General features: G+C 38.6%; 4 non-coding genes across 4 annotated transcripts; 3 read left to right on the forward strand and 1 right to left on the reverse strand.

Annotated features, from left to right (window-relative positions):
• The first annotated feature begins 10,073 nt into the window (after nt 1–10,073).
• On the forward strand, nt 10,074–10,207 carry LOC120021922. Its single transcript, XR_005472558.1, has one exon. It is a non-coding gene; the product is annotated as a U8 small nucleolar RNA (small nucleolar RNA).
• A 369-nt stretch (nt 10,208–10,576) lies between these two features.
• Nucleotides 10,577–10,658, forward strand: trnas-gcu. Its single transcript has one exon. It is a non-coding gene; the product is annotated as a tRNA-Ser (tRNA).
• A 404-nt stretch (nt 10,659–11,062) lies between these two features.
• On the forward strand, nt 11,063–11,136 carry trnat-agu. The gene has a single exon. It is a non-coding gene; the product is annotated as a tRNA-Thr (tRNA).
• A 468-nt stretch (nt 11,137–11,604) lies between these two features.
• trnal-uag lies at nt 11,605–11,686 on the reverse strand. Its single transcript has one exon. It is a non-coding gene; the product is annotated as a tRNA-Leu (tRNA).
• Nucleotides 11,687–11,857: the final 171 nt, after the last annotated feature.

An 11,857-nucleotide genomic window follows, 5' to 3' on the forward strand; every position in this document is an offset into this window, starting at 1 on the left:
TTAGGCAACAGGGTGATACTCACATTTCTTATGATGGTTTATTAATGTACGCAAATCCGACTGGAATGTAGGCTATTCGCCTAATAAGTGGCTATTGAGTGGGTTGCCTTCAGCGCTCTTTTTCCTCTCGCTCCCTCTCAATTGATTCCCTCTTCTGGCGTTTTATATAGGAGGGAGTGATAATGTTTACCACCAATATGTGTTTATTTCCCCCTTGTAAATGTTCCCCTTTTCTCCGTTCGTGTGCTTCTTTTATGCCGCACCTCGCCAATATCGTTGTATTATAACTGAGCTACCGCTAGACTCCTCTGTGTCAGTACTGTAATGAACATGTAATAAACAGACACTTGGATTAGGGGAACGAAGATGGTTTGATGACGTCATTCGTCATCCAGGGAGCCGCAGGTTTAAAGGGGTGGTCAGCCAAGGGAATGGTAGACATATGGCAATGTGCCCATATACGGTCAAGGTTTACCAGGGGTTGATCAGTTTTAAAATCCATAAAAATCATAATGGTTAGGAAACTATGTCATTGAAAACCATAATGTATTAGTTGAAAAGGCAGAGTAGGCTATTGTCATTTTGAGGGTGGACCTCATTAAAGGTGGATGGAACGTCAACAAAATGGCGTTCCTTGTAAGGGGGTGGGGTGAAACTCCAGCCTCATTGAAACCAGCAGGTTAATCACGAGAATTGAGATTTAACTACCGTGGTGTATAAAGGTTGGATATTTTTTAAATATTTTTATTTATTTAACCTTTATTTAACTAGGGTTAACTACCGTGGCGTCTACAGGTTGGATATATATATATTTTTTTTTTTTAATTTAACCTTTATTTAACTAGGCAAGTCAGATATTAACCTGATATTAATGCCTGGCAACACTTCCATAGCCTACAGTGGTGGAAAAAGTACCCAATTGTCATACTTGAGTAAAGATACCATAATAGAAAATGACTCAAGTAAAAGTGAAAGTCTCCCAGTAAAATACTACTTGAGTAAAAGTCAAAAAGTAATTTGTTTTAAATATACTTAAGTATCAAAAGGACCGAAGACAGCCTTTTAACAAAGTTACTTAAAACTGTTTTACTTTTGTTAATTCATTTGTACACATTTTAAAGGCTTTTACAGATTTGGATGTTTTTTGCAAGAAAAATTACTTTTATTCATGGTTGTTTCTATTGTTTTTAACAACATGTACTTACATTTTTTTTAAATGTAATACTCGAATGCTGTTTTATGCTTTTATGACGTTTTTATGTGTATAAACGATGTAAACGAAAATGAGCTGTTTTTAAAGGAAATTGATAAATAAAAACTTTCCAAAAGAAAAAAAAGTATCAAAAGTAAATGTACTTCCTAAAATATACTTAAGTATCAAAGGTAAAAGTACAATTATAAATAATTTCAAATGCCTTATATTTAGCAAACAGCACCATTTTTTATTTATTTTCTATTTGCAGATAGCCAGGTGCACACTCCAACACTCAGACATAATTTACATGAAGCTGATTGAGAGAATGCCAAGAGTGTGCAAAGCTGTCATCAAGGCAAAGGGGGCTACTTTGAAGAATCTAAAATATATTTTGATTTGTTTAACACTTTTTTGGTAACTACATGATTCCATATGGGTTATTTGATAGTTTTGATGTCTTTACTATTATTCTACAATTTAGAAAATAGCAAAAAATAAAGAAAAACCCTGGAATGAGTTGGTGTGTCCAAACTTTTGACTGATATTGTATATTTAAGCAATAAAGCCCAAGCGGGTGGCAGGGAGCCTAGTGGTTAGAGTGTTGGGTCAGTAACTGAAAGATTGCTAGATCAAATCCCAGAGCTGACAAGTTAAAAATCTGTCATTCTGCCCCTGAATAAGGCAGTTAACCCACTGTTCCTAGGGCCGTCATTGTAAATAAGAATTTGTTCTTAACTGACCTAGATAAATAAAATATAGGGCCAATATACCACGGCTAAGGGCTGTTCTTACGCACGATGCAACGCGGAGTATCACATACCCCCGAGGTGCCTTATTGCTATTATAAACTGGTTACCAATATAATTAGAACAGTAAAATAACTGTTTTGTCATACCCGTGCTATACAGTCTGATATCCCACGGCTGTCGGCCAATCAGCATTTTAGGTTCGAAACACCCAGTTTATTAAAATAAAACAATACATTCCACTAGCTAGCTACATCCGTTATGTTACATTGTATTTAGTATCATTAGCCCATTTAATGTAATGTCATGCAACAAATATGTACTCTGGACAACAAGTGACATAAAAAAATGTGAAACCACATTACTTTATACAGCTAACATTATCCTCAATAATTCTAATATTATAGATTAATATATAAGTTTATGATCATATCCTACCTTGGAAATGGTATACATAGAACATTATTTATATTGTCATGTTTATTTACCCATGGTTGTGATTGAAGAGTAGTTGTTGCCTGGACTGGTTGCCTTTGTAAGCATACAGGTATGTGCTACATAGATTCAACCCCAGTTCTGAGTTGGCTGTTGTTTGCAGATAGTTTCATGATGCTCTGAAGAAATTTCTGCTGTACTATTTGTCAGATATTCACAATTTTATGTCAAGTATTTTATTTTTTCATCAAAGAAGTCAGCTTCCAAATGTGGAAGGACATGCGCACCACTCTTTTTTTGTTGTTGTTGTCATTTTAGCAGACCAGAGTTGTAACGCCAGGGTTGTGGGTTCGATTCCCATGGGGGACAAGTATGAAAAATGTATGCACTCACTACTGTCCTCCTTATCCAGAGCCACACTTCCTTTGAGCACAAGGGTGCCCTTGACATTAACGATGAGCTTTTGACTCATTTCTAAAATGTATTTTATTATGTTTAACTAGGCAAGTCAGTTAAGAACAAATACTTATTTACAATGACAGCCTACATGCAGCCTCAATTTTAACCAGGGTGGCTGTAGTGACACCTCTAGCACTGAGATACAGTGCCTTAGACCACTGCGCCACTCTGGAGCCCTGAAGTTAACAATAAATAAAAAAATTATGGGCCAAGTTAGCTAGCTGGAAAAAAGTATGGCCAGATCACACAAACATTTATTGTGAGATGCTAATACTAACTACATCGTAATATATTGGCAATACATTTTACATACACTGCTATATTGTGTTTGAGTGACTAATGAAGACTCCAGATTGAAGGATGCAAATGTAGATTGATCCAGGCAGATGAGACCTGCTGCTGACAGTCAAGAATTTTGACAGGTTACCAGTATGGAGCGAAATAGCTGCCAAAAGGTTGAACATATGTATCGTTAAGATCGTAATAAAATCCATAAGTAAATTGTTAAGATTGTAAGAAAAGCCATGCATGAAACATGAAACATAAACGTTAAATTACATCTGTAAACGTACTATGTTACAACTATGAATGAACATTTACACGTTCAATTCTTACTTTACGCCTCCCTTTACTTGGTTACAGACCTTTTTTATACGCACAAACTTTTGTCAGTAATGTGGCATCTGCAAAGGACATTAAACAAACGTAGCTAGTCAAAGCTAGCTAGTCATATATGCTTTTTTTGTTGATGAGATGAAACTGCCAAAACTCTGAAAGGTATTATTGTACGTCAGAATTGCAACACAAGATTTGTTCTAGCCTAAAATGTTAGCCCGTAATCGTAACATGGTGTTTGTATGTTCACAGGTGAAATTTTCACAAGTGGATTTTTCTTACGATCCTAACAATTTACGTATGGATTTTCTTACGATCCTAACGATACGTACGTTCAACCTTTTGGCGGCTATCTGGCTCCATATACCAGCCAGTGGCCTTTATAGCACCCTATCCTACATTACCATCCTACACTATATATACAAAAGTATGTGGACACCCCTTCAAATTAGTGGATTCGACTATTTCAGCCATACCCGTTGCTGACAGGTGTATAAAATCGAGCAAACAGCCATGTAATCTCCATAGACAAACAATGGCTGTATAATGGCCTTACTGAAGAGCTCAGTGACTTTCAACGTGGCACAGTCATAGGATGCCACCTTTCCAACAAGTCTGTTTGTCAAATTTCTGCCCTGCTGGAGCTGCCATGTCAACTGTAAGTGCTGTTATTGTGAAGTGGAAACCTTTAGAAGCAACAACGGCTCAGCCGCGAGTGCTGAAGCACGTATCGCATAATAATCATCTGTCCTCGGTTGCAACACTCACTACCAAACGGCCTCTGGAAGCAATGTCAGCACAAGCACTGTTCGTTGGAAGCTTCATTAAATGAGTTTCCATGGCCGAGCAGCCGCACACAAGCCTCACCATGCACAATGCCAAGTGTCGGCTGGCGTGGTGTAAAGCTTGCCACTATTGGACTCTGGAACAGTGGAAATGCGTTCTCTGGAGTGATGAGTCACGCTTCACCACCACTGGCAGTCCAATGGACATATCTGGGTTTAGCGGATGCCAGGAGAACGCTACCTGGCCGAAAGCATAGTGCCAACCGTATAGTTTGGTGGAGGAGAAATAATGGTCTGGGGCTGTTTTTCATGGTTCAGGCTAGGCCCCTTAGTTCCAGTGAAGGCAAATCTTAACGCTACAGCATACAACGACATTCTAGACAATTCTGTGCTTTCAACTTTGTTGGAACAGTTTGGGGAAGGTCCTTTCCTGTTCCAGTATGACGATGCCCCCGTGCACAAAGCGAGGTCTATACAGAAATGGTTTGACCCGATTGGTGTGGAAGAACTTAACTGGCCTGCACACAGAGCCCTGAACTCAACCCCATCAAACACCTTTGGGATTTATTTGAACGCCGCCTGCGAGCCAGGCCTAATTGCCCAACATCAGTGCCCAACCTCACTAATGCTCTTGTGGCTGAATGGAAGCAAGTCTGCGTAGCAATGTTCCAATATCTAGACGAAAGCCTTCTCAGAAGAGTAGAGGCTGTTATAGCAGCAAATGAATGACATGCTCGACGAGCAGGTGTCCACATACTTTTGGTCATGTAGTGTATCACCACTAGCTTACACAGCTTATCGATATCTTGCCTACTGGAACCTATGAACCTTGTCAGTGAGGTGTTAGTTTGCTAATATAGATGGCACAAACATGGCTAGCGTACTGTTAGGCTAACTAACTAGCTCGCTAGCTACAATTATTTATATATACATAATTGGTTAGCTATGTCTTGTTAAAAATGGTAACTAGCCGTGCATGTCCAACTGGGTGTCCAGGTGGGTGTCACCATCACTCGACTTCAGCTGTATATAAGGCTGGGTACTATGAGATATTGCTCTAAATCTGGTTTTCATCAGACAGCAACTTAGTTGAAAAGGTAAATGCAATGACTTAACTCTGTCTAGATACAGTACATTAAACACAGTGATGGGATTGACTGATGACTCACCCTGTACTTATTTCCACTGCTCTATCGATAGCTCCATACATTCATCATTGAGAAGAAACTCTAGAGGGCTAGGAATCTCCTGGTATCTTCTTGCTTTGTAAAGTGTTGTAGCCTGTATGGAAATTGTTTTGCCGACATTGTTGGGGAGTAGTGAACTGCAGTACATATAGTTCAACAAGTAATTGAACTACATTTTGCAGTAGCTTGGTGGTAATAAACTAAATTGAAATCTTGGTAGTGTTTTCAGTTGATAATTACTTTTTTGCCATGTAGCAGTGTAGCTAATTACTGGAACTACACAATCCTGTTTTTTACAAAAAGACAAAGAAATATGGGTGAAGTAGGCACTGATTTCCTTTCTTTTTTGAGGCATCAGACCAGTCTAATTCGCATTTGAAACATCGTTTTTGTGTTTAATAGGCAAAATTACACATTCTGTTAACATATAACCCATATGACCCAACATACAAAGTGATATGTTCTTACAATTTGTAGTCTATGACATTTGAGATTTACATATGACCATTTTTCACAAAGCAGTTTGTATGTAGTGAACTACTTTTACAAATTAACTTTAGTTAAGTAAACTATATTTTTCTTAATAGTAGCTTTAGTTTAGTTTTACTTCTTCCAGTGTTAAGTAATTGGTAACTTGGTAAACTATATTTTCAGAGTAGCTTCCCCAACACTGTTTGCCAAACAGTAAATTAATTAACAGTTTCAAAATGTCTACATGCGTGTCACATTACTGAAGTGTGTTATCAAATTATGTGCAGCATGAGTGAGGAGCTAGCAGTTGCAACACAGAGGTTACTCATGACAGGCTTGTTAGAAATGAGTAGCGCTGGCTGTACCTTGCAGCAGTTTTACACAAGAGGCACCGTGCTCTCGCGCTGTAAAGGGGACATCGGCTGCACTGATAGTCTAGATAGTTGATAGACTAGCAAAGGGCTACCAAAAAGATCAGGCCGACAGATTATCGGTCGTTCTCTAGTTGGCTCCCATTCAAATTAGCCCCAATGTTGTATTTTTAAATCTTGTTCACTCTCTTAAACTAAATATCATGCCTGTTTTCTCATTCGCTGGGAATGTTGTTTGGAAAGTCTGATACAATATAATTTGGTTGATATCGTTATCAACCTGCATAACCCTTAAAAATATAAATGTTAATGTGCAGGGTGTGCTATTAGTGGTTTCTTTTTTTGCAAAAAAGCATTTATTTTGCTAAAATTGTAGTGGGTAGTTCCAGTAGCAGTATTCATTTTGTCAACAATAACTGTGATGAAAGATATTAGTCAACAACCTATTTTTCCTGACGAAAACTAATGACAATAACGAGACCAGATGCCCTGAAAGAAACGATAACTATAACAATTTATTTTCATTTTTGTTTGACGAAAATGTAACAAGATGAGAAATCCACATGAGACTAATGGACATTCAATTTGACATGAAGCTCCTTTTAATCTGTTTTGTCCAATCATAAATGCATGCCTTTGCAGAATATTTTGTGCAATCTTCTCATTGGTGGGTAATGTCCTTCAGTTGTGCAAGCAGTCACAGCAGTCAAACCTCTCTCTCTTTTGAATTGATGCGCAGCCAGGAAACTTCAATTGTAATTTACCAAAATAAGAAACAATAATGTCTTTGATCTTCTTTGTTTTCATATAGGCCAATTTTGCTCTAATCACATCAGAAGCTCTATTTGCCATGTGCGCTGTTATTCATCTATCTATGTTGCTGCTCTCGTGATCCACAAATGTGAGTTGTGGTTGTTTTTCTTTGTTCAATTGGAAAAACGAATGCTATTTGCTGAATACTAGGAGTGAAAGCACTGTTATTTACCATACTTCGAGGGATATGATGGGGAGAAAATCAGAGTTGTAAATTGTTTAACCTGCAGCCAAGACTATATAGCCTATACATGGTTAATTATGGCTGGCATTGGTTCAAATCTGCCATAATAATAATGTTGCCAGCTAAGGTATACGAGGGGATGGTAGGCCTAGTTGGACAAGGCTATCTGTGCACAAGATGGAAGATAAAGGTAAATATTATTTAATGGAAAGAAAATGCACTGACTATTATTTGACTATAATGACTGTGACTAAAACTAGACAAAAAATGACCAGACTTTTAGTCGACTGATAATATTTTTTTTTTACGAAGGATGAAATTACTAAAACGTGACTAAGACTTAAAGGTATTTTAAGACTAAATCTAAGACTAAAACTAAATCTAAAATACTCAAACTAATACTAAAACTAAATCTAAAATGGCTGCCAGAATTAACAATGTCCAGTAGTTAGCTACACCGCTACATGGCAAAAAAGTACACTGAACAAAAATATAAACGCAACACATAAAATGTTGGTCCCATGTTTCATGAGCTGAAATAAAAGATCCCAGAAATGTTCCATATGCACAAAAAGCTTATTTCACTCAAATTTTGTGCACAAATTTGTTTACATCCCTGTTAGTGAGCATTTCTCCTTTGATAATCCATCCACCTGACAGGTGTGGCATATCAAGAATCTGATTAAACAGCATGATCATTACACAAGTGCACCTTGTGCTGGTGAGAATAAAAAGCCACTCTAAAATGTGTAGTTTTGTCACACAACACAATGCCACAGATGGCTCAAGTTTTGAGGGAGCATGCAATTGGCAGGCTGACTGCAGGAATGTCCACCAGAGCTGATGCCAGATAATATAATGTTAATTTCTCTACCATAAGCCGCCTCAAATGCTGCACAACCGCAGACCACATGTGCCCATGCCAGCAAGGGCCTCGCCTTCTTCACCAGCGGGATCGTCTGAGACCAGCCACCCAGACAGCTGATGAAACTGTGGGTTTGCACAACCGGATAATTTCTGCAAAAACTGTCAGCAAAAGTCTCAGGGAAGCTCATCTGCGTGCTCGTCATCCTCACCAGGGTTTTGACCTGACTGCAGTTCTGCGTCGTAACCGACTTCAGTGGGCAAATGCTCACCTTTCGATGGCCACTGGCGTGCTGGAGAAGTGTGCTCTTCACGGATTAATCCCGGTTTCAACTGTACCGTGCAGATGGCAGACAGGGTGTATGGCGTCGTGTGGGGGAGAGAGGTAAGCTGATGTCAACGTTGTGAACAGAGTGCCCCATGGTGGTGGTGGGGTTATGGTATGGGCAGGCATAAACTAGGGATAACAAACACAATTGCATTTTATCTATGGCAATTTCAATGCACAGAGATACGGTAATAGATCCTGAGGCCCATTGTTGTGCCATTCATCCGCCGCCTTCACCTCATGTTTCAGCATGATAATGCACGGCCCCATGTCGCAAGGATGTGTACACAATTCCTGGAAGCTGAAAATGTCCCAGTTCTTCCATGGCCTGCATATTCACCAGACATGTCACCAATTGAGCATGTTTGGGATGCTCTGGATCGACGTGCATGACAGCGTGTTCCAGTTCCCGCCAATATCCAGCAACTTTGCACAGCCATTGAACATCTATGCGAAGGAGATGTGTCGCGCTGCATAAGGCAAATGGTGGTCACACCAGATACTAACTGGTTTTCTGATCCACGCCCCTACCTTTTTTATTTTTTAAAGGTATCTGTGACCAACATACGCATATCTGTATTCCCAGTCATGTGAAAGCCATAGATTAGGGCCTAATTTATTTATTTCAATTGACTGATTTCCTTATATGAACTGTAACTCTGTAAAATCTTTGAAATTGTTGTGTTGCGTGTGTATTTTTGTTCACTGTAATTAACTACTGAAAACACTACAAATATTAGAATTTAGTTAATCTACCATCAAGCCACTGCAAAATGTAGCTGAATTATTAGTTGAATTACATGTAGTGGCGCTACTCCCCAAGTATGTGTAGTGTAATGTAATAACTAATGTGGTATGGTGACAGGGAGTGATATAGGCTAGGACCAGATAGGAATTAAAACATGATGGAAAACATTATCTGTAACTTTAATTAATCAGTAAATTCATATCGAAATACACTGGGTCAGCTGTACCCTGCAGCTAAAACTGTTTTCTGAGTCCTACTGTTGAATCTGTTTACGAAGTGTGTTTCTTTCTGTCACTGTCACGATAAGCAAGTGCAAAATAAATTTCCATGGGGGCACAGTCTTGCGAGTTTGATGTTGTGTTTGTACATTTCTGCTGCGTGGAGCATCAGAGCACCTTTGCCATCACCAGTAAACGGGATCAGTACTGGAGTAGCAGTCTCGCGAGAGCTAGTTTATTTCGTTTGTTATCTTTTGTATTTATTCAGCGAAATAGCACAGTAATTAGGACGAAGTTCACCGCATGAGGTTTGCTTGTAGAAATAAGTTGTTGTAGTTTAGATGATAGAACAAATGTTACATTTAAAAAAACAAATAAACGAACTGGAGTAAGCACCAATAGGAAGGCTGGTGGTGCTGAGATTATGCTAATATTCGCCGCAAAGCATTCTCATCAAATAAGCAGAGGATCTTGATGTTTCATGACATGTGCGTAAATATAACGATAGGCATACAAAATATCAACTTTTTCATGGTGCTGACATGGACTTAAAATTAGAAATATATCAGTATAGTCTAAAAATGTAATCTTGTAACCGTGATGTAAAATGACTTGCCACGCATACTTGACCATCGCTGCCATGTTCATGCTTTATCGTCAGTGAGGTATATCCTTACCTGTTACTTCAGAAATGAAGTATCAGAAAATGATGAATGGAGTTAGATGAGATATGATTATTCTCACCTGGTCCTCGGAGAAACGCAACACTCCGGGGATCCTATTCTGATTAACTGGCGACGTAAGAAGTTTTGTTTAAAAAAAGTAATAAGGTCTAAAACGGTTGTAAATTTTGTCAATAGATTGTAATAAAGAAATACAAACGCAGTACATCTATCCAATTCTAGCGAACTGATTTGAAAACAAAGGTGAAATAAATAAAAACTTGATGACTTCCGTCCATGCACACAGATAAGATTCCCTAAAAACACGCCACTTCGAAACGGCTAATGACTTTTTTGTAGCAGGTTATAATTTACGCAGCAGGTTTGGAGAATTAAGTTATGGGAAATAGTATTGAGATCTCAAATTTGTTAAGAGGCAAAATATATTGTCGTTTATGAGATATTGATAAACATTATGCAATCATTTTACGTGATGACGAGGTGGCCGAGTGGTTAAGGCGATGGACTGCTAATCCATTGTGCTCTGCACGCGTGGGTTCGAATCCCATCCTCGTCGGTGGAAGAGATTTTGTCCTCGATGGGAGATTTGTAATTGTAGATACATTTTCGTTTCACATTGCATTGTTAATGTTACGTATAGCTCGATTTCTAAACGAGTATTTAGGGAAATTAAATTCTTGGAGATTTTGCAAACAGTGCGGTGATTACCTCTATCGACATGCAATGGAATTCAATGTAGGCCTCTCAAATCCTTTATAAATCAGGTACATTTTCTATATTTGACTACGGCAGTTACAGGACTGGGTCATAGCGATACATTTGAAATGCAGACGGCTACTTTTTTTCGTGACCATTAAATAACATTATATTAATAAATATAGTCTGAATTAGGCTACAATTTGCAGTTATTTAAATATATGGATAGCGTACAAAAAACATTTCGCTCCATGTATTACCAGTGGTGCCGTGGCTTAGTTGGTTAAAGCGCCTGTCTAGTAAACAGGAGATCCTGAGTTCGAATCTCAGCGGTGCCTTTTACATACAACCGCTCAGCTATCACTTAATTTGAACAGAAATGCAAATGTCGCTAAATTATTAATTTTTAAGTGTTTTGAAGTATACTCTAGCTATATTCTTATGTTTCCATATATACCACCATGTTTACATGTTACTGAACAAGCTATCACAGAATTAGATGTTCATCTATGTTTCTCAAACGTCAAATTTCGAAGTGTTTAGGGTTAAATTTAGGCACTAACTCCGAATTTTTAAGGTTAGGGTTAAGTTTAGACATTAACTCCGAATGGTTAAGGTAAGGCTTGGGATAGTATTTTCTATTGAATCCTATTGCTGGATTCGAACATACAACCGGAGACAGCAGCTTACCCTAGCAAAAAAAAAAACGACTTCAAAATAATACCCGGCTAACCCAAATGTCCTCGGACATGTATAGCGGTCGAATACTGACTTGAATCACTGGTGACCTGGCCTCAAAACTCAAATGGCAGCGGTGGGATTCGAACCCACGCCTCCTGAGAGACTGGAGCCTAAATCCAGCGCCTTAGACCGCTCGGCCACGCTACCTTACAGAAACTCTCGAGAAATGTTTTCCAAAACACAAGTCATAGTCAGCTACATGATAATGTACTCATTATTGTGTTGCTTCAGTGTCCCTTATTACATACTCACTGGCACACAAATACTGTATGTCGTCCTGCTAATTACTCTAGCTAGCATTAGTTTGTAGTAACAGCA

Source organism: Salvelinus namaycush, chromosome 26 (assembly GCF_016432855.1).
Source record: "Salvelinus namaycush isolate Seneca chromosome 26, SaNama_1.0, whole genome shotgun sequence".
In the NCBI taxonomy this organism is placed as follows: Eukaryota; Metazoa; Chordata; class Actinopteri; order Salmoniformes; family Salmonidae; genus Salvelinus; species Salvelinus namaycush.